This window comes from Lygodium microphyllum, chromosome 4 (genome assembly GCF_053477565.2).
Source record: "Lygodium microphyllum isolate KBCC chromosome 4, Lygodium_microphyllum_v1.1.10, whole genome shotgun sequence".
Taxonomy (NCBI): Eukaryota; Viridiplantae; Streptophyta; class Polypodiopsida; order Schizaeales; family Lygodiaceae; genus Lygodium; species Lygodium microphyllum.
The window spans coordinates 171,599,717-171,620,917 of record NC_141138.1 but is presented as its reverse complement, the minus strand read 5'-3'; the positions used below and the strand labels follow the sequence as shown (position 1 = coordinate 171,620,917).

Here is a 21,201-nt window from a genome sequence, read left to right as displayed (position 1 = left end):
GGTCATGGACAGCAAGATAGGCTTGCTGATTATGAAAATGCAGGTGCTGGAAATGAAAATGAAGGTGCTGTACAGCATGAACAGCATGCTGAAAATGGTTTACAGCAGCAAATGAATGCTGAAAATAATATATCTCCTGATGTAGACCCAATTCTTGAAAATGTTGATCATTGGATACGCAGGTCTACATGCGTAAGAAGACAACCACATAGGTTTGACCCCTCCTTGCATTATGTGATGCTTACAGATGAGGGTGAGCCTCTTACATACAAAGAGGCCAAGTCATGTGAGTTCAACAGTAAGTGGGAGCTAGCTATGCAGGAAGAGATTAAATCTCTATATACAAATGATACTTGGGATCTTGTGTCCTTACCAAAGGGAAGGAAGCCACTTCCTAACAAATGGGTGTACAAAGTCAAGACAGTTGATGGGAAACCCAAGTACAAGGCAAGGCTAGTTGCCAAAGGTTATGCACAAAAGGAAGGGATTGACTTCCAAGAGTTCTTCTCACCTGTTGTGAAGATGACCACTTTACATTTGCTTTTAGCTCTTACTGCTGTTTTGGATTTAGAGCTATATCAAATGGATGTAAAAACAACTTTCTTGCATAGTGACATTGATGAGGAAATCTACATGAGACAGCCCGAGGGCTTTGTAGTTCTTGGAAAGAGCAGATGGTATGTAAGCTAAAACGCAGCCTGTATGGGCTGAAGCAAGCACCACGACAGTGGTACAAAAAGTTTGATACTTTTATGCTATCTCATGAGTTTACACGCAGCCATGCAGATCATTGCTTGTACATGAAAAAGGATACAGATGGCAGCCCCATAATACTCGTTTTGTATGTGGATGATATGTTACTAGCTGGGAAAAAAAAGACTAGCTTGGATGCTCTCAAAAATCAGCTGAAATCAGCTTTCTCTATGAAAGATTTGGGAAATTCAAAGCATATTTTGGGCATGAGGATTCGTAGAGATAGAATGTAGAAATTGCTATTTTTATCTCAAGACAAGTACATTGGAAAGGTACTGGACAGATTTAACATGGCTGGAGCTAAGCCTTTTGGGATACCCTTATCTCCTTATCTCAAGCTTAGCAAAGCCAACATCCCGAAAGGTGACGTGGAAGTAAATGCTATGAAGGGAGTTCCTTATGCATCAGCTTGTGGCTCTCTTATGTATGCTATGGTTGCTACTCGTCTAGACATTGCTCATGCAGTGGGAGTTGTTAGCAGGTTTATGTCAAATCTTGGCAAAGCACATTGGAAGGCTGTCAAGTGTATTCTTCGATACCTTAATGGTACACAAAGAAAAAGTATTTGCTATGGGCAGGGTGCACTTAGTTTGCAGGGTTATTGTGATGCAGACATGGCAGGTGACTTGGACACTCGTAGGTCCACCAGCGGTTATGTCTTTACAGTTGCTGGTGGGGCTGTTTCTTGGTGTTCCAGGTTGCAAAACATTGTTGCACTGAGTACCACTGAAGCTGAATACATATTAGCTACTGAAGCTTCTAAGGAAGCTACATGGTTGGGCAGACTTGCAGATGATCTCGGCATGTCTATGGATATTGCAGTTTTGGGATGTGACAGCCAGAGTGCTATGTATGTGGCTAAGAATGCCATGTATCATTCACGCACAAAGTATATAGATGTGCGATATCACTTCATCAGACATATTCTGGAAGATGGTTAAATCACATTGACCAAGATTAAAACACAAGATAACCCTGCAAATGTTCTAACTAAAAGTCTAAGCAGAGCTCAGCACAAGCATTGCATTCGACTAGTGGGAGTTGGTTAGCTAGAGGTTCATATCGGACCTTTAAATGGGAGGTTGTTGGGATATATAAAGGCCCGGTGACCTCCCTGTATATAGTACACGCACACTGTTCATATGAACGCACCCTTTACGTCCCCCAAGTATAAATACATTTTATTCTTTGTGTACCAACACATTTGTTGGTACACTCTTATCGTCTTGGACTTTCACACTCTCTCCAGCCGTCACACTCATACGCTCCTGCTCGATCTCAAAACTCTCTCAGCTGTGTCCTTCCAGTTTCAACAGGACGGGAAAAAATGCCCGGGAGAGGATGGCCTCTCTAAGGCCTTCTTCACTACCTACTAGAAAGTGGTAAAGGACCCCCTATTGATGGCCTTCTAGGAGATTTTCACGTTAAGACAGATGCCAGGCAGTCTTTCCGCAGGCCTTATCAGTCTTCTTCCCAAAGGGGAGATTGGCTGGAGCTTTCCAAGTGGAGACCGATCATCTTATTGTTAGTGGCCTATAAGGCACTAGTAAAGATGATTGGTAGGCGACTACGCCCCGTGCTTCCAAACATCATTCGTAACACAAACAGGCTTTGTCGAGGATAGGAGCATCTTGGATAATGTATTCACCTTCTTTGAGGCGACAGAGTGGGCTCAACACAGTGGACAAAGATTGGCCATACTACTCTCGGATTTCGAGAAAGCTTATGATAGAGTGGACTAGGATTTCCTAGGGGGCACCATGGTGAGGCTGGGTTTCCCCTAGTCTTGGATTTGCGGGGAGGAGTTTCGGCTGGAAACATCGGTTCGATAAGGCTGTCCCCCAGCCTCCTACCTATTCCTACTCTTTGCAGAGGCGATGTCCCACTTCCTCAGGTCACGTGTGAGCAGATTATGCAGCCTTTGACTTCCATTGAGAGAGGAGACTGAGTTGTTAGACTCAGAGTATACAGATGATAGAACACTCTACATAGAGGAGCCGATGCTGGAGAGAGTGAGGTTGGCTCTTGAGGTGTTCTGTTCTGCAGCGGGAGTGAAAATCAACTGGCGAAAGTCGGTTGGTTTCCTCACAGACTCGGACTCTAGCACAGAGTGGGGCATCTACCTGGGATTTAGATGGGTGAGCAGAGGGCAGACCGTCCGATACCTAGGGTTCCAGGTGGGACTCGACATCACTCCCACCCAATAGTTTCTTCTGGTCCTCGATTCTATTCGGAGGAAGCTGACCTATTGGTGCACGGCTCACCTCTCACTAGCCGACTGAGCCCTGGTGGTTAACCATGTCCTCTTAGCGACAGCCTAGTACATCGCCTGGTATTGGTGCTTCTCCTCATCCTGCATAGTGCAAGGCGGCCATTATACAACATCGGTCAGAGGGAGGGCTTGGGGTCATAGACCCAGAGTATCAAAGTATGGCCCTCGTGGGCAAGCTAATTGTCCGCGGCCTCACACCGGGAGGGCAGACCTGGAAGGTCCTATTGTAGGAGGGTCTTCAGGATTGTAGACCGAGGCCTAGCGGGGAGTGGAGGCCGTCCTTTAGATGGATCTTCACGTCAGCCCAGATCACCCCCCCCCCCCCCCCCCTCCCCCTCCCCCTCCCCCCTGGATCACCTTTCCTACACAGCTTGCTCTGCGTGTGACAGGGCCTCCGTAAGGCCCTAATCCATAGCCCCAGGCTGCTAGGAGGAGATAGACCCCGTCAGCCGGTGATCTGGAACCCCCAGGTCAAGGATCAGGAAGGGGCACAAATTGGCGAGCGCCCCCATATCCAATGGGCTGGTTGGGAGGCTGGCTCGGCTCGTACCATTAGGACGTGGCGGAAGGTGTATAGGATGGTGGACGAGGAGGTGCTGCGGGGAGTATCAGGCTGCCAGAGAGGAGTGGAGTATCAGGCTGCCAGAGAGGAGTGGAGGTGTACCATTAGGACGCAGCAATACCTCGGGAGTAGCTTGCTCCCCCGATACGAGAGCCGATAGAGCCCAGGGAGGTATGGGCCGCCAGGTTTTCACCAGTAGGTATCCCCATACAGGTGGCAAGTAGAGTGGGCGGCGCTCCACTTGGGACCTTCTTCACCGTACAGGACTGGGGGCGTCTGGCTCTTGACAGAGGACAGCAGGATGAGGAGATAGCTGTCCTTTCATGGAAGAGGATCCGGGTGATTGGTCTTCAGGGGAAGACATGGCGGCTGGACCCTTTTGTCTTTTGGCAGGAGCTCAGGGAGTGGTGCCTCTGGATCTAGAAGGGAAGGCTACTTGATGAACTGGAGCGGGATTTGGGAGAGTGGCTATGGCCTGCCACTGCGGTTGCCAAGAAGCCATTGAGGTTCCTGGAGTACACCGCCAGGATTGGCAGATACGTATTGATATAGGAGGATATGGATTGGGTGCCGTCACGTAGCAGGCACTGGGCAAAGCACAGCATCACGGAGCCTTTTCGACGGACCTTTTAGCGTCGCCTATGGGATAGTTGGAGGCCAGGGAGGGTATCGTATTTTTTATGGTTGGTGGCACATGGAGGCTTGGTAGTGGGAAGCTTGCTTGCCCAGATATAGGAGGGAGGTTGTAAGCGTTGCACATAGCAACCTCTGGAAACCCCAAAGCACTGCCTCTGGTCATGTGATGCAACGTAGCTCGTGTGGAGAGGAGCATGCCGCATCCTTCGCCGTATAGCACCCAGCCTTGGATGTATCTCATGGGAAGCTTTCTGTTGGCAAGCGGTCAGCCAGGGCAATCACCTTCTATATGAGGCCGGAATGCAAGACACGATATTCATTATCGAGGTAGGGTCATGCACAGGGTCGGTTTAGAGGCTCTACCTATCTGCCAGGTGTTGGAGCCCACAGTAGACCGCTCTGAGGTATGGGAGATCATAGGGAGCCTTACTGGTTGGCATATCTGGAAGGCGTGGTGTCAGGAGGCTTTCAGTGGAGAGAGACTTTCAGTACAGGTGACCTTAGTTGAGCTTTGGACCTCCATCATTCAATCCCTCCGCGGCCAATGGGATCAAGTGCAAGGCGAGTCCAGGGCTCGCCAGAAGCTCCGATGTCATTTCATGCGCACTTGGAGCAACTAGGATCTGTTTTTCGTGATGCAGGCAGGAAGCCCCAGATGGCGATACACCCCCCCTCCATGGCTTATTGCCCCCATCCCCCCCAGACCGCCTTGAGAGGCTTGTATACATGATGTATTTGTGACTTTCATCAGCTCCAGCTAATTTGTTGAGCATGAGCACTCCGTCGTAATCAAATTTTTTTAGTAATATAATCAACCACATTTTACGTGAGAAAAAAAAGAAGATCCAGTTGCAACGTAGGAGACCCTTCAATCTGGCGAGATGTCTCTGAATACCAAAAGCAGAATCAAAGATGAGAGCATTCCAATTGACCCAATTGTGCACAACACCAAAATCTAAGAAAAGAAAATAGAATCTTCATATGTGGTTGTGCTGGGGTGGGGTCATTGGGCATAGAAAAGACCCAATCAAAGGGTGCAATGACATGCTAACCATAGCTCTCCAAATATCAGACTAAAGGGTACATAATTTTGGGCCAAAGGGCATGAAAGAAATCGGTGGTTAGAGAATTCCGAACTGGTGAGACTAGAAGAAGAAATTGTCATTGGAGATTTCGCGTCTTGATAGCACCGAGGCAAGGGAAAGCTCGCTAACCATCACACGCCAAAGGAAGACTTTACATTTATACAAAGTCTTGTTGAGCAAGCCCTCCATGATAGTTGTTTTCCACCAAACTTGAGATTTGTGCAAGCCCAACATAGTATTGGCCTTAGTAGCCAGCCACTAGTGGTCTTTAATCACAAGATAATACTCTTGGTTAGCTGAAGCCTTTTTAAGATGGAGTCTTCTCACAAGATCCCAATCATGCCATGGATGATCATAATCAAGGGTAGGGAATGGCTCCCTAGGTTGCAATATCGTTAAAAACTGATCCCACAAATCTTGATATCTTGGAGGGATCCAAAAAGCCTTGTGGCAATGCAAAAAGACATCAACCCGTTGCAACTCACCAAAGTGGCATCAACAATTGAAGATAAGCTTGGACCAAGCATGCTATACAATTAAATTTAGAACGGTCCTCTTGTTTTCCATCCCATGAGAGTAGCTTTGGCACAGCCAACAATTCCATTTGAAAGAATTAGCGACCAAGCCGTCCTCAAGGTCTTTTGAAGAACCAACTTCCATGAGCATACCAATTGAGTCACTAGGAAAGAAGAAGATGAAAAGGGGGTATTAGCATTAAGAACATGCCACCATGAGCCCTGGATGAGTGTATTGCCATCCACCACACCTTGGTCTTCCAGAAAGAAATGAGCAACAAAGACTCGAGGGTACCGATCAATGCACATAGCATGAAAGAGAGATCAACAAAGAGCAATCATGTGAGTTTAGACATTCAGAATAGCCCCATTACCCATACTTTCAAGGGTACAAACGTGGCTTCAAGAGATCCATGAGATACCTATGTGCAAAGAGTCCTTTTTCCATAGCATAAAACAAATGTGTCTAGTAAGATCATTGAAGGTAGAGGCACTCCAAGGCAAAAGTGGCAAAAAGCAAGCCTGCGTGACTAGCATGATGAACTACGCTACTTTAAGGCGCACATGGAAAGACCAAGCCTACGATTTCCAGTAAATAAACTTGGCTTCCAATTTGTGATAAATCCATTGTAGCACTTGCTTTGGCCGAACATCAATGCCTAAGGGATAACCCAGATGCCTTGCAACATGACCACAGGAAATCTCCATACCTTGCCATTGCAAGGATTGCAAATCCGATTCAATACAACTAATGAGAGAGGATTTGGCAACATTAATATGAAAACTAGAAGCATGATTCAATAGGTTCCAGACATTCAATGCCTCGTGGAGGTTGTCTTGTTTTGCTTTGAGAATCATGAAAGTGTCATCAGCTAATGATTGGCCAAAAAAATATTGGCCAATAGATGGACCAGCCAACTATCTCGTGTCCACCAAATGAGATGGAGAGGATTGGATGGATCACCAAGGCAAAGAACAAGGGGCTCGAAGGGCAGCTCTGTCTAACTAAGCATGCAAGAGTAAATGGCTTAGTGACCCCACCATTCAACATGACCTGCAAAGAGGCATCTATACTCATAGTGTATATCAAATGAGACATGCGCGGACCAAAACTATAATGTGCATAAGTTTTGGCCACAAAAGATCAGTCCAAGTAATCAAAACCTTTTGCGAGATCCAATTGAACCAACACGACTTCCTACTTACAGTGCTTAGCATAGTCAATGCCCATCTGAACATTCAACACATCATGTAAGGTATTCCAGCCCTTGATAAATCCATACTGATTAGGGTGCATAATGTGAGGGAGATGTTCGAGGAGATTAGCCATCACTTTGGAGAAGATTTCATACAATAGATGGTTAGACTCCATCAAAGAAATTGGTCACCAATGTTTCACCATTGAAGGTGAGGGTACTTTTGGAATTAGCTTGATAACTCTTGTCTTCCATGATGCACACATGATCCTAGTCTCCCAAACGTATTGACACATGGCTGTCCAGGGTTGCACCAAACTAGTATCATAAGCCTCAAAGAATTCATTAGTCGAATCATCCCATCCCGGCGTTGTCCTTACACGTCCATAACCTCTTTCTTGTGAATATCACTATCTAAAGCAGCATGCATGTCTAGCGACGCATGATCTTTGATCGAGGCATAGAAAGTTGAATGGGCTTAGATGATCTACTTAGTAGAGGGAGATGAAGAACCAAGGTCTAGAAAGTAATGTTTGTACATATGCATAATGGACTGCAAATCTGTAACCATTTGACCTTCTTCATGCCACAGTCTAACCATATTCTCTCGAGTAGGAGAGATGCAATCCCAAGAAGAATTTATAAGGTTGACATGAAGCATCTTGCAAATTCTAGGTCAAACTTTTTAGTTTGGCTTATTGATACAATATCAACTAGGATTGTTGAACAAGATTCACCAATCTTGTAGCCAATGGAAGCAGAAACGGATCATCTATGGAATCAAGCAATAAAGAGCATAAGCCAACATTTTTTCCGTAGCTTGTCGATGTTGCCTGCATAGAGAGACATGATAAATGCCATAATGTCAAGCAACCCTCTGCACATTATGGATCCATTGTTCAAAAGAGTCACTATCCCTAGAGGGAAAATCAAGTAAAAATATGTCAATCAACTACCCCTTATAATCATCAAATAAGATGAATTGAAATGCAAAGAGAGCTATCCTAGGAATTGCCCAAAAAGAGCAACAAGGTGTGCAAGCATGCCAAACTGTGAAGGAAATGCATATGGTTGCAGCACTTGCATGTCCAAACTCTCTGTTAAGAAGGCATAATCCTGCATAACATACATACGATCTAATCTAGACTATGTGGTAGTATGTTGTGCCAATTGACAAGTAAAGCCCGAGTCAAATGAGCGAAGCCAAGACCAAAGTCCGTGCTTTAGTACAACCAACTCAAAATCATGCCATCCATAGCTATCAAGTGCATCCATCACCTAGTGCTTAGAGGTAGACTAGAATGTTGAACACACATTAAAATCTTCCATTAGCAGCCCCAATCAGCCATGTATGATGTGATAGACAAGCTTTTACGCGGTCCAACAGATCGCATCTAGAAGATGGATCATTTGATGCATAGAGCCCCACCAGCAAACACACTATTTCAAGGTCAAATAGTGACCCTCGAACTCTCATATCGTAAGGATCGAGGTGCAGAGTATGAGCAGGAGAGTGTGTCGCACCTTGATGGATCGCAAAACATAGCAAGCCGCCTTCAAAGATATTAAGCAGCAGCAAATGCAGCTCAAGAAGGCTAGATTTGATGGAATAAGCAATATAGAAAACAGCAAACTCAGTAGTGGCTGATGACATGGCAGCCATGCGAGGATGCTGATCAAAACACATCAGAAGAGGTGATGTGGCAAGTACTTGATGATGTTGATAGCAAAAACACAAGCTTCAGCTATTGTACAAATCCAGCACAGGTAGTAGTTCTGCCTTATTGCTCACTATACATTCGTCAATGTTTTCTTTTCTTTTTTTTGGCTTTAAAAACTTTTTTTTCTTAAATTTTCCTATTTTTTAATATTTTTCTTAATATTTTTAAAGTTACTGATGAGTTTGTAATTTTTATCATAAAATAGAGAAACACAATCACGATAACGAGCATGCACTATTTTGCCCCTTATGCACCATTATTTTTATCAATTTTATCAACTATCATCAGCACAAAGAGGCTAGAAGATAGTCGCCAACAACGGTAAAATACTGGACAGCAGGCACGTGATGATGGACAACACTAGGTACTCGCTCGAATTGAGATATCCTCTACAAACGGAGTTTGGGTAGTAGAGAGATTACACCTGCAAACTACAAAAACAAGATTGAGGCTCGGTGGTGGGTAGCCTATCTATTTATACTTGGATGGGTCCTTCCAAATTAGGGTTTGTCTTATGGGACACAAACACTCTCTAGGATCACATTTCTTTTTAATAAAGTCTAGTAATTGTGAGTTCCGGGGTTGTAATTAAGAGCTAACTAAGTTTTGAATTCAGTTTTAGCTCAACACCACCTCTCGGCCCAAATTTCAAGCCAGGAAAGGATTGTCGAGATAGCTCAAGCTCAAATTTCTTTTATCCCAAGGTATCCCACCCCAAGGCAACCAAGGCATGGGGCAAAGGGGAGCGCTGGTCAACTGCCCAATACCCTACCAAGACTATAGAGGTGATGGTTATCTTACCAAGGGATCCTAGGTGATCACTCTAGAAAGGAGATTGCCCTAGAAGACTACCATGTGAGCTATTGCAAATATGGTGAATCTAAAGCCAACCACTTTGATTGAAAAGTGATAAATGCACACAGATGCATATTTACAAGAACAAAATGCCAATGCATGAGGTAATGCAAATCGTTGTGCTTATACAGTGATGCCTTCACAGGAGATTTGTTCACTTGCCCAAGCACCTTTTTACAATCATGGGTATCTTGATGATATAATATATGAAAACAAATAACGTCCATGAAGCAATCTGTAATGAAAATCCTATCACCACCAAGAGTAGAAGGCCGCCCCTTCATAATATGGAAGGGAAATCCAAAGGGAACCCCCTTTCCCCACCAATCTTAAGAAGAAGGGCAGAGAGCACCCACACCGATCCATGATACCAAGTAATAAAGAATCGGATTGTTCATTGGTTTGGTTAAGATATGTGCAAAATTTTCCGATGATGGCACAAACTCCAGGCAGATGGTGCCTAGCTCATGGATCGTGATGGAGGAGTTTTCCCATATTAGGCCTTCTCGGTTGTAGGGCCTTGTGAGACAAAAATGTCCTAGATAATGGCATAAACTCTAGGCGGAGGGTGCCTAGCTCATGGATTGTGACTGAGAAGTTTTTCCCATATCAAACCTAGACCTAGACCATGGATCGTGACCGAGAAGTTTTTCCCATATCAGACCTTTCCAGCTATAGGGGCTCGTGAGACAAAAATATCCTAGATGGGAGTCATGTGATGGGTTGCCCCACTAAGCACAATCCAAATAGGTAAAGAATTGCTTACTCGAGTAGAGTGGGCCTCTACAGTCACCTCATTAGGAGGTAACTCGCCAATATGGAGTAGACTCACATCCTCTGATGTCTCCAAGGAGACGAGGTGGGCGCGTGGTCCAAAATATCAATTAGACATGCCCATTGGAGAATGAAATTGATTGTGATGGCTAACTGGCGGCGGTCTGGGTATGAGTCCTCCACTGCCCCTAATTTTAGCTGCCACCACCCTACCTCCCTATCAACGGTTACTCGACTGAGGGGCGGGGGTCTAATTTTTGGGTTTAGCTTGGGTGCCTCTTGCCTTTGATCAACACTCATTGTCAAAATGACTAGCCTTTTGGCTATGTTGACAATGCCTATATTTCTTAGATACACTCTGCCACCCGAGTTTAAGAGCAGACCGGGTGTTCCCTTGCGATTCACTTGATTGGTTTTGATTTTAGTTCTGTGCCTTCTTGCCTTGCCCTTGCTACCTCGTCTAAGAGGTGGTGCCAAGAGTCCTCTCTAAGGAGGACATACTATGGAATTGATTGAACAATTGAGCATAACATAGTAGCTAACACTCCAACTCAAAGAACCTGGACAGAGGTGGCTGTGAAATCACTTGCTTATGAAATTGAAATATTTCTTAGGGAGCTTGTTAAGGAACAATGTGACCTAGTCATCAAAGGACGTAGGAGCCCCTGTGGTGGAGAACTCAATGAGTACTCGTCAATATTCAGCCAGCTTGACCTCAAGGTCATCCCGGTTTGTGATGCTAAATCTTGGTTTGTGATCCTAAATTCTTGGAGCTCATGGTCAACATATATATAGACGACAGCTCCTATCCCGAGCCGCATTGCAGTCAGTTGAGTGTTCCCACCACTCCGATGCAAAGTCAAAATGGTGTAACTGAGAATGAAACTTTGGGAGTAATTCTTGCATCAACTCAATGATGGCAGAGGTGTTTCTAGCCTTCCAAAAATGGAACCTTGTATGGAACAAGGCGAGGGTTTGGTTGGGGTCCCAGCCCCTATATTATGTCCCACAAATTTTGTGAGTCCACGGCATGCCTTATTGGATTTGACCAAATAGTTCAATTAGACTTGTTAAGACGAGTCTTGTCAATGAATGCATGCTTGGCTGACAAGGACGAAGAACTATGAGGTGTTGGATAAGATGGGTAAGGAGGGTAATAAGTAGAAGGAGAATGGTACACAGGAACCGGCTGTGATGGTTCAAAAGGTGCCGTGTTTGGAGGCACATTGACCCTATAGCTTTGCCCAACTGTAGGCTGAGGCATATGGACATAACTAGTCGGTCCGCTAGGGTAGATAAAGCCATTTGGGCGAACTGTGGTACCAACTGATCTACACTCGAGTGTGTGAAATGGAGGTTGAGCCTCCCTCATCCTTGAGAGTTCCTATTGGTAGCCTCCCCAGGTGACATCATATTATGCATAAGGTTGCTTGTTGGCATTGTGTTTCGTGTGCTGCAGATGTGGCAACATTCTTCATCTTTTCATCTCTTTGTGAAATATGTAAGATAGATGATGAGTCAAGAGAAAGCTTTATGATAAATTGCAGGGTGTTGTGAAAAGCTTTATGATAAATTGCTTCACTTTGGAAAATCTAAGATTCTTCAGCAACGGTAGGGCTTTTGCCTGAGAGTTCCTATTGGTCGCCTCCCCGACCATGGCATTGTGTTTCCTGTGCTGCAGGTGTGGCAATGTTATTTATGTTTTCATTTCTTGCCCAATGGCTAGACAAGGGGGTTTTATTTCTAGGGTGCAAAACAATAGAGGACAACTAGCTGAGAATGGGACTTGAGAAGAATGCCTATTGCTGCCAATTTGCAGACAGTACATTCACTCGTCTCATTTCATGAGATGGATAGGTTTTTTTGCATTCATCTTGGAGTCCAGCTTATGACATTCATTTCATGGTCAGATTGGTCATATTAAGGTTTTATTGTTATGGCAAGTGGCTTCTACGCTAGCTGAGAATGGGCCTGAGAAGAATCCACATTGCTGCCAATTTAAGCGAACAACATTCACACTTTTTTCATTTCATGAGATGGGCTTTCATGTCCATCTTCGAATTCAGCTTCTGGCATTGATGCTTAGATCAATCACATTAGGGCTTTATTATAGTGGCAGGTGGCTTCTTTACCTGTGGTTGTTATCTAGGGGGTTTCAGATCTTTTGAGTGTTGGCCGGAAGACCCATTGCTCATATTTCTTTGCAAAAGTTTTCAAAATGCCCAACATTTGTGGAAATTTCCCAAAATGCCCCTCAAAGGTCAGAAATTACCAAAATATCCTCGCACCATTTTTGGCCAAGCCACTTGCAAAATATCATGTGTTGACAAGCTTTCAGGAGAATTATAAAAGTATATTGAGAATCTTGACAAAATTTGAGAGGCATTTTGGGATTGCTGGCCAAAATGGAGGGGTTTATCAGGATTGTCACTCAGCAGCCTTTAGAGCAGGTGTTAAGGCATCTCTGTGGGTTGCATAAGAAGCCAGGTTCAATTCCCAGGGATGGATTGGTGGATAAGCTCGACCCGTTATGTGGCACTGTAAGGGTATCTAATAACCTGTGAGAAATGGCATCACATTATAAATGTGTGAGTTATTTTGGTAATATTGACATTTTATGGGTTATCTTTGGGAATTTTGATCATGTTCTCTATTCTTAAAGCAAGAATATGGTTCTTTCTTCTTTTTTTTTAAAGGGGGGGGGGGGAGGGAGAGGGAGGGAGTGTGTGTCTCATTAAACACTGGAATGATGTAGGTGGAATGAAGGTCAACTGGAGTTTTCTACTATGTGATGTAATATAAAATTTTGATTTTTTGGGGATTCACTCTATTTTGAGGGCTTCAGAAAAGCCACAGCGAAGTCGGCCAGTTCCGATTTTTAATACGAAGAAAAAACACTCTGTTCTTTTTCTAATGTAGCGAGAGAGACACTTGTAATAGCAATTAATTGTAAGAGACTTTCAAAAAATGTGTATCAAGAACCGATGCAAGTCAACTAGGAATATGCCACTTTCATCTGCCTGTCGGGTCACCATCATCTCATAAAGGTGTAGACAACCTTATGAGAAAACAAATCCATGTACACTAGAATTTTGTAGTGTTCACCACCACATTTGACAGCCTTCTTCAATGGTGGTAAGCGTGCTTTTCAAGCAAGACTGGGACTTGATCATTAGTCTCTGATTAGCTTTGTGTGATTAGACATTTGAAGAGTATCATGGCAACAAGAATCAGATCTATTTTTAGTTGATGTTTAGCCATGTGCAAACATGTACTCTACATCTCATTACTCTCAAGTAAGATCTCTTGAGCGGGTATGTCGATCGTGTGGGCTATAAGTTAAGATCTTGTTTTGGCAATTGCCATGATAGATGTACATTTTGCATCCCTTTGGAACCCCACAATCCACAGTTAACACCTAAAATCAAATAGTCACACATTATTTTTTTCGTTAAAGAATCTCAGTGACTTAAACAGGCGATTTGAGCGGTTGCAACTGCGCGACTGGAACAGAGGATGGAGGGGACGTCCACAGCAGGAGTGACTACAACAGCTGCATGGTGGCCGGGGTAGCACCATATTCACTACTACCACCGGTAAGACCGCCTGCTAAATGCGCATGTTTGTTCCGAAATCGTGAGAGCCATCGAACCCTGTGGAGTCACAGGACCAAGTCTTTTTAGACATCCAGGCATTTGGGCGGCGCACCCATAATCAGCGAACTCCCCCCACACCCTACCTCCCTGCTGTTGCGGATATAATCTGCATCATAATGACCCAAACCATTCATGGTTGCGGCTTGCTCCGACAGTTAGCTGTTAACTAACTTGTCCCCCTTCGCCACTTGAATCAATGGTGAACCAGACAGCAACTGGGTGAGCACTATCCATCTGGGAATTTGATTGCACGTAGTGAATTGTGGTCTTGACATTGCTAAAAATTAAGAAACAGAAAAATTTATTTAGTTGAACACTTTATGAATCTTGAAGATAATAGTCGAAATGATGTAGTACACTACATAACACAAAACTTTGACTAAGATGAAGAGGCCAAGAAAATTTTAATGGGGTCTAATATTTGAGAATTGATGGAATTACAATGTGTCATATTTATTGGCTTGGAAATCAAACATTCTAGAGTTTGATGACATTTAAGTCTGCAATGGAGAACACATTCTATGCGATTCCGAAATAATAAGGCCAACCCAAGTGAAAAAAAACTTAAAATTAAACAAATTAAGTCAATAAACAAATTTATTGACTTAATTTGTTTAACCTTAAGATTTTTTTGTTACATCAACAAATCAAGTGCCTTAGTCCAATTTTGGCAAGTCTTATATCAAGCCAAGCTCTATCTCCTACCTTGCCAAAATTGGACAAAAGCACTCTACTTTTTCAAAAGGGCTTATGCATACTTCCCCCAAACTTCCATATAAAGCACCCTCTCGTGTGCTACAAGGCATTTTCCTCTTTGCAAACTTCTATAGCACCATGGGTGGAAGCTTGAGCTCTTGATTCCTCCTCCTGCTCATCATTTGCTTCATCTCCATCTTCTCCTCCCATTTCCTTCTCCCATTTGTTGACATAAAGGTGTCCTCTCAACCTATTTTGAAGGTGAGGCCTTTGAATTTAATCCCAATTTATTCAACAATGATCGTGAGGTAGTTAATATTCAACTTTCCAAAGTTGTAAGGGAGTTCGTTAAATTGAAGTTGATACTCAAGTGGCATCAAAGAAGCAAAATCGAATGTTGTAACCTTGGGAAAGGGCCCATGGTGGATGAAGAAATGCTTATATCAAGTTTCATCAAGTGGTCAGGTTATAAAATTTATTAAGAAAATTTGAAGAAGAAAATACTAAATTGAAGTAATTAAGCAAACAAATATAATAATTAAGTGAAATTAGCTTAAAAGCCCTAAATTAACTAGGCGAGGTCTGAAAAGTAAAAAAAAGCAAGTATAAACTTAGAGATAAATTAGGTAAGTCTTAATAACAGTAAAGACGTAACTCATAAGTTAAAATATGCTAGTTGAGATACAAAAAACCCTAAAAAAAGAAAGAAAAGCAATATGACATAAATAAGGACAAAGTTGTTAGCTATCTTACTATTTAGTTGTGATTATTATGAAAGCTAAATGAAATTTTGTATTTGAAAGATTACCTTCTCTCTCATCTCTCATGTCTTTCTAATGTTTCTCTCTCCTCATCACTCATTCTCTCTCTTTTGCACTTTCTCTCTCATCCCAAACCTCCATTACAAGTGGTATTAAGGTTTAAGCTCTTGGTCCATTTGATTTTCCTATTTTCTCTATCCTTTTCTCTTATTTTCATCTATGAAATTCCAACACAACAGGTACAATGACATATGGTAGGTTCTTGGAGGCTATTTACACGAAGCAGAGGCTAATCTTAGAGCTTTGACAAGGATCTTCGAGGGATGTAGCCAAACTATGGCTTAAATAGCAAGTTGTGACCAAGTTATAGGTCATTTTGAAGGTACAACGACCAAAGAGAGAGAATTGGACTTAGAGAATACTAAAACTTCAGTTACTTTTTGAAGTAGAGACTTCTTTTCTCTCATCAAGCTTTTTGGTGAAGCTTTCATGATGCTCACCTAACAAATCTCCATGTCCTTCAACCATTCTTGCTTCTCTCCACAAGTCAACTTCAAAAGGACTTGTTGGGCATCATTCTCAATAGGAGAAGCACCATTTATCATGCTACATCAGCACAAGATTAGGGTAGCCACTTAGCATGATTTGCATTGATCTAGAGAGCCATGAAGCCTTCAAACTCCATGCTGCAAGCTTCATGCTTGAGTGCTACACCTTCAAAGTGATCACAGTACCATTCTCCATCATCTTATAAGCTTCTTTAAGAGTTCCTTCTCATATCCAAGCTCTTTCTTGAAACCCTGCCTATTATAAGAGTAGGGCAGCCATTAAAGCTTCATACAAGCTCATCAATTTTAGGGGGTTTTTAGTCCATCTCATCTCTGAAGCTCATCTACAGTAACAATCCTTCAAGATTGAACCATTGTAGCTCTCTTCAACCTTTCAAGCTTCCATTGGAAAAGAGCTTTTTGATTCTTCATCAATCATGGAGATTCTTTATTTGTGAAGTATAAAGAGAGTTGAAGACACTTAATTCAAGGGATTTTAAGCTATATTGCTTCTTCATCATTGACATTGAAGCATTATGGGGACATTGGAGCATTATGGAGCTATGGAGTCTAGTCTTCAATAAATACTTTGGAGCTTTTTATCGTAATGGAGCAATGTCCACCTATTGATTGCGGGAGAGGTATGAGAGGCATCCATTGAAGAATTCACATCAATAAATGCATTCAATTGCATTGCTTATTGAGGGCATTCAACTTCAGGCTTGATTAGAGGTACTTTCTTAGTTCTTAGTCTCTCATTTTAAAGCCTATTGTTGTGCTCCAATCCCATTGTTGAAGAGACTCAATGATTAAATCTTTTTGCAAATTTGAAGCTATGATCATGCTTGAATGCTCATTTATTTTAATTTAGTAAGTTTTTACCCTTCAATCTTTGTAATTAGCCTAGGCATTGCTCATAGCAGCTCATTGGATTTGAAGCTTTAATTTAACTTCATTAATGGGTATTGTTTAACTAAGTAAATTTTTCTATGTTGAGCTTAACTTTTAGCAATTTCATGACCACAATTCACAACTTGCAATCAATTTCACTTAGTCTTTTTTATATATGTAATGAATATATCATAGTAGTAAACAAATCCAAAGTGCACAAGGCATGGTGGACAATAAGAATGACAAGCAAAAAGTAAGATAGCATATATGGGGATTGTAGATCAAGATACATGGACCACCACTACTGCTATGCAAATGGAGCATGAGTACCTACTTTCTTCTCTTGTTGAGTTCACCCAAATGGCACAAAGCATCAAATGATGGGGTTTTGTAATAACAATGTTATGCACAAATAGATAGTAGATAGGAGTGCTATCCACATACCAAAGCAAATCCCAAATGTATAGCCATTTCTTGATCAAGTAGTAGACATAGAAATGTTTTTTATATATTAAGCAAAGCTTTGTGGGGGTTGCCACATGTTGTGCCCCTTATAAAATGTGGTCGCAACCCCATGTGTAGCCTATCTACAAAAAACATGTCAACCCACCCACTCGTGGAGGAAAAAATGTTCCCCACTTCCCCCCCAAATTGGTCTCTCTCCATGTCAACCCACCCACCCTTGGAGGAAAAATGTACTCCCTCTTCTCGCCACAAATATGCCCCCTCCCCACAAATGTACTCATATGCCCCCTCTTCTCCACACAAATGTGCTCTCTCTCTCTCTCTCTCTCTCTCTCTCTCTCTCTCTCTCTCTCTCTCTCTCTCTCTCTCTCTCTCTCTCTCTCTCTCTCTCTCTCTCTCTCTCTCTCTCTCTCTCTCTCTCTCTCTCTCTCTCTCTCTCTCTCTCTCTCTCTCTCTCTCTCTCTCTCTATGCATTGTATATGATATAATGTATATAAAGGTATATATAATTATGCAAACATGTAGGAATAGCAGTAGTAAAAATAGTAGTAGTAGTAGTAAATAATGTATATAAAAGTATATATAATTACATAAATATAGTGATAGTAGTAGTAGTAGGAGTATGCAATTGTGTACATTTATACATGTATAGCTCTATACCTTAAGATATGTCAGTTATTATGAATTATTACTTATATAACACTTATATTATATAATTATATATAAAATTAAGTTAATATGTGAATATTATAATATAATTAACCATTAACATATAAATTATTGCATTGTTAATTATTATGACAATGATTAATTATAAAAACGAATAATGTTAACAATGCATCTTTATTATTAATCATTATTAACTATATAAAAATTATTATTATGTGCATATGAAATTATTATATGAATTGTTATTATATATATTAAACACATTATTTTGATGCTCATTATATTATATATAATATTTCATTATAATTTTATTTTGTGTGTGTGTGTATGTGTGTGCACGGGCGCACGCGCAGTACTAGTAACTAATTATTGATATGTAACATATACCTTAATTTTAATATTAATACTCATCATAACTATATACAAATTTTTATTATGCATATTTTGATTACTATATCAATTATTTATCATTAGTGGGTTTTTATATATGTATATATTTAATATAATTATAATATTAATTATGCATTTATATATACATTACATGCACTTTTATGTGTATGTGCATGTGCTCATGCACATATTAATAGAATATATGCTAAGATAAAATTACATAGTTATATTGTATACATACCATACATACATATATATATATTTTGTGTGTGTGTGTGTGTGTGTGTGTGTGTGTGTGTGTGTGTGTGTGTGATATAATTATGTACATGTATTATTAATATGTGCATTTATATTTATCTATATAGTTTTTATTTATGTCTGTCTATATATATAAATATACATATAATGTTAAAATATGAGAGAGAGAGAGAGAGAGAGAGAGAGAGGGGGGGGGAGAAAGAAGAGGAGAGTGAAAAGAGAAGAGAGAACCCAAATACAATACTTCGTGTGAATCCTTATGTCACTTGAAGCGTGTCTTAGGATATGAAGTGCCCCAACTATTATAATATCAATGTAAAACACTAGGAGGATCTAGGTGCAGAGTGCTAGTGCAAATTAAAAGAATGAGGCTTCATGTTGGAAACAAAGAAGAGGTCCATATCAAACCCCTAAATCAACAATGGAGCATCGAGATGGGAGACATGTGAGGTACAAGTCAACCATGTCTCAAGAAGCAACAAAATGAATTGAGAAAGCAACCTTGATTACATTAAGTATAATGGAGCTTCTTATGGTTGAAGAGGATAAGCATGAATATAAAATAGTGATATCCAACAAGAATAGTTCAAATGTTTCGTACTATAAACTTAATATCAATAGTCATCCTAGTTAGTTTTTTGACAAGGGCAGATTTAAAAGAGGTAGTGCCTAGGATGAAAGCATTTATACTTTTTGTTCTCAAGAGTATTTGGCTTTCCCTAAATTGAATACACACACACACACACACACACACACACCAACCAATGTTAATGGTAACAAACCTTTTTCATTGCCTCCAAAAAATTGGAATCCATCCCAAACCTTTGAAATGACTTGAACTTCTTTAAAGTACAAGTACGCTCACAATGAATAAAGTTTACATATCCTTTCAATTTCCATGTTTATGTATGTGACTTTTATTAACTTACACACACACTCACTCACTCACTCACTCAAATGCTTCCTTGTTTCTCTATCAACCACTCTTCTAATGTCTCACTCTCCATGCCTTTACATAATTCCCATTTCTACCTTCTCCACTATTCCTCCATGACCATGCCTCTACACAATAGTAATATCTCCATTTCTTTGCCAATAGACCCACCACTCTCTCTCCCTTTTATATCATAAACCTCTCTTTGTCACCTTCATATTATAACCTTGAATGTATCTAGTCCCCTTGCCCACCCCACCATGTAAGAAACTAGGAATAATAATGTGGAAAAATACTAGCTATATTGGCTACTATATAAGGTGCAAGAAACTTTTATTTTTCACTATTTAGATTAATACAAAAGTATCTTCATTTACATTTTTTCTCTCTTAGCTTCCATAGCTTCCTTCTCTCTCTTCCTACCTTCCTCTCTCTACTTCCAATCTTTCTCTCTCCTTGAATAGTTTTTCTCTCTCTTCTGCAATCATGTCTCTCTTCTTTCTCTCTCCTACTTCACTCCTTGACAAGTGGTATCATATCATAGGTTCTTGATTCTTTTGATTTTCTCCATTTGCAGACATATTTTCTCTATTTTCCACCAGTTACAAAAGCCACATGGCAAGTACTTGCAAGCTTTCTTCTTGGAGTAGGGGTTAATCTTGGAGTTCTGGCAAAGATCTTAGAGAAATTTAGCTAAACTATGGCTAAAATGGTAGGTCATGGATCAATTTCTACCTATTTTGAAGAGCATTTTGGAGAAATATGGCTAATTGAGGTTATAGAAACTACTTTTCAAAGTGAGGGTTTTCTTTCCCCTTTCTTCAAGCTCTCTTGCATGTTTCATGGATTCTTCAATAAAGAACTCATTGGATCTCTCAAATCTTGACCTCTAAAGGCCATTTAACACTTGTATAAGATTCCTCTCATCATTTCTAGCAGGGACAACCAACCATAAAAGTTTCAACCATTTCTTACCTTCCAAAAGCAACCCAAAAAAAATAGTGCAAATTTAGGGACCTTTGCTATTCTTCTACTACTGTGCTTCCACTTTCAAATCAGTCTTTGGCATCAAGGCTTCAAATAGCAACAATAATCTTTACTTCTAAGCATTCTCTTTAGTCTTTTTAGCATATTTCTTCATGAAACCCTAATAGTACAATCCATGGTAGCCATGAAAGCTTGAGTTCAAGCTTCACTTTTTCTCAAACTTCTTAAAGATTCTTCATCATTTCAGTCTAGGACTCATCCTTGTGAAGATTCTTGGAAGAAATTGAAGACATTAAGCAAGATTGGTCAAGATTCAACCATGAGAGTTTCCATGAAGTCAAGATTTGGAGAAAATGGATTCAAGGCTTCAATCTCAAGCTATTAAGGCTTCAATGCTACTCTTAAGCATTCAAGGAGCAAGGATTGAAGATTATTTTGCCAAAATTGATCAACCGAGAGCATTTTAAAGCATTGGGGAGCATCCAAGCCTTCTTTAAGTAATGTAAGAGGTACTTCCTATCAAATCTTAGTCTCTCATATTCATCCTTTTGTTGAGTCTCATTAGAGATTAAAGAAT

At 41.1% G+C, this 21,201-nt stretch overlaps 1 protein-coding gene across 9 annotated transcripts in view; it reads left to right on the top strand.

The window, feature by feature from the left end:
• Positions 1–13,390, top strand: part of LOC148037906 (peptidase M50B-like protein) — a 139,665-nt gene extending 126,275 nt beyond the window's left edge. For 8 of the 9 annotated variants that reach the window (XM_087676896.1, XM_087676891.1, XM_087676892.1 and 5 more), the window contains one exon: positions 13,125–13,390. The gene's annotated coding sequence lies outside the window, so the exon portion shown is untranslated. Of the gene's footprint in view, positions 1–12,314; positions 13,019–13,124 lie in introns of those variants that run through there. The other variant, XM_087676895.1, reaches the window with a different exon arrangement.
• The last annotated feature ends 7,811 nt before the right edge of the window (positions 13,391–21,201 follow it).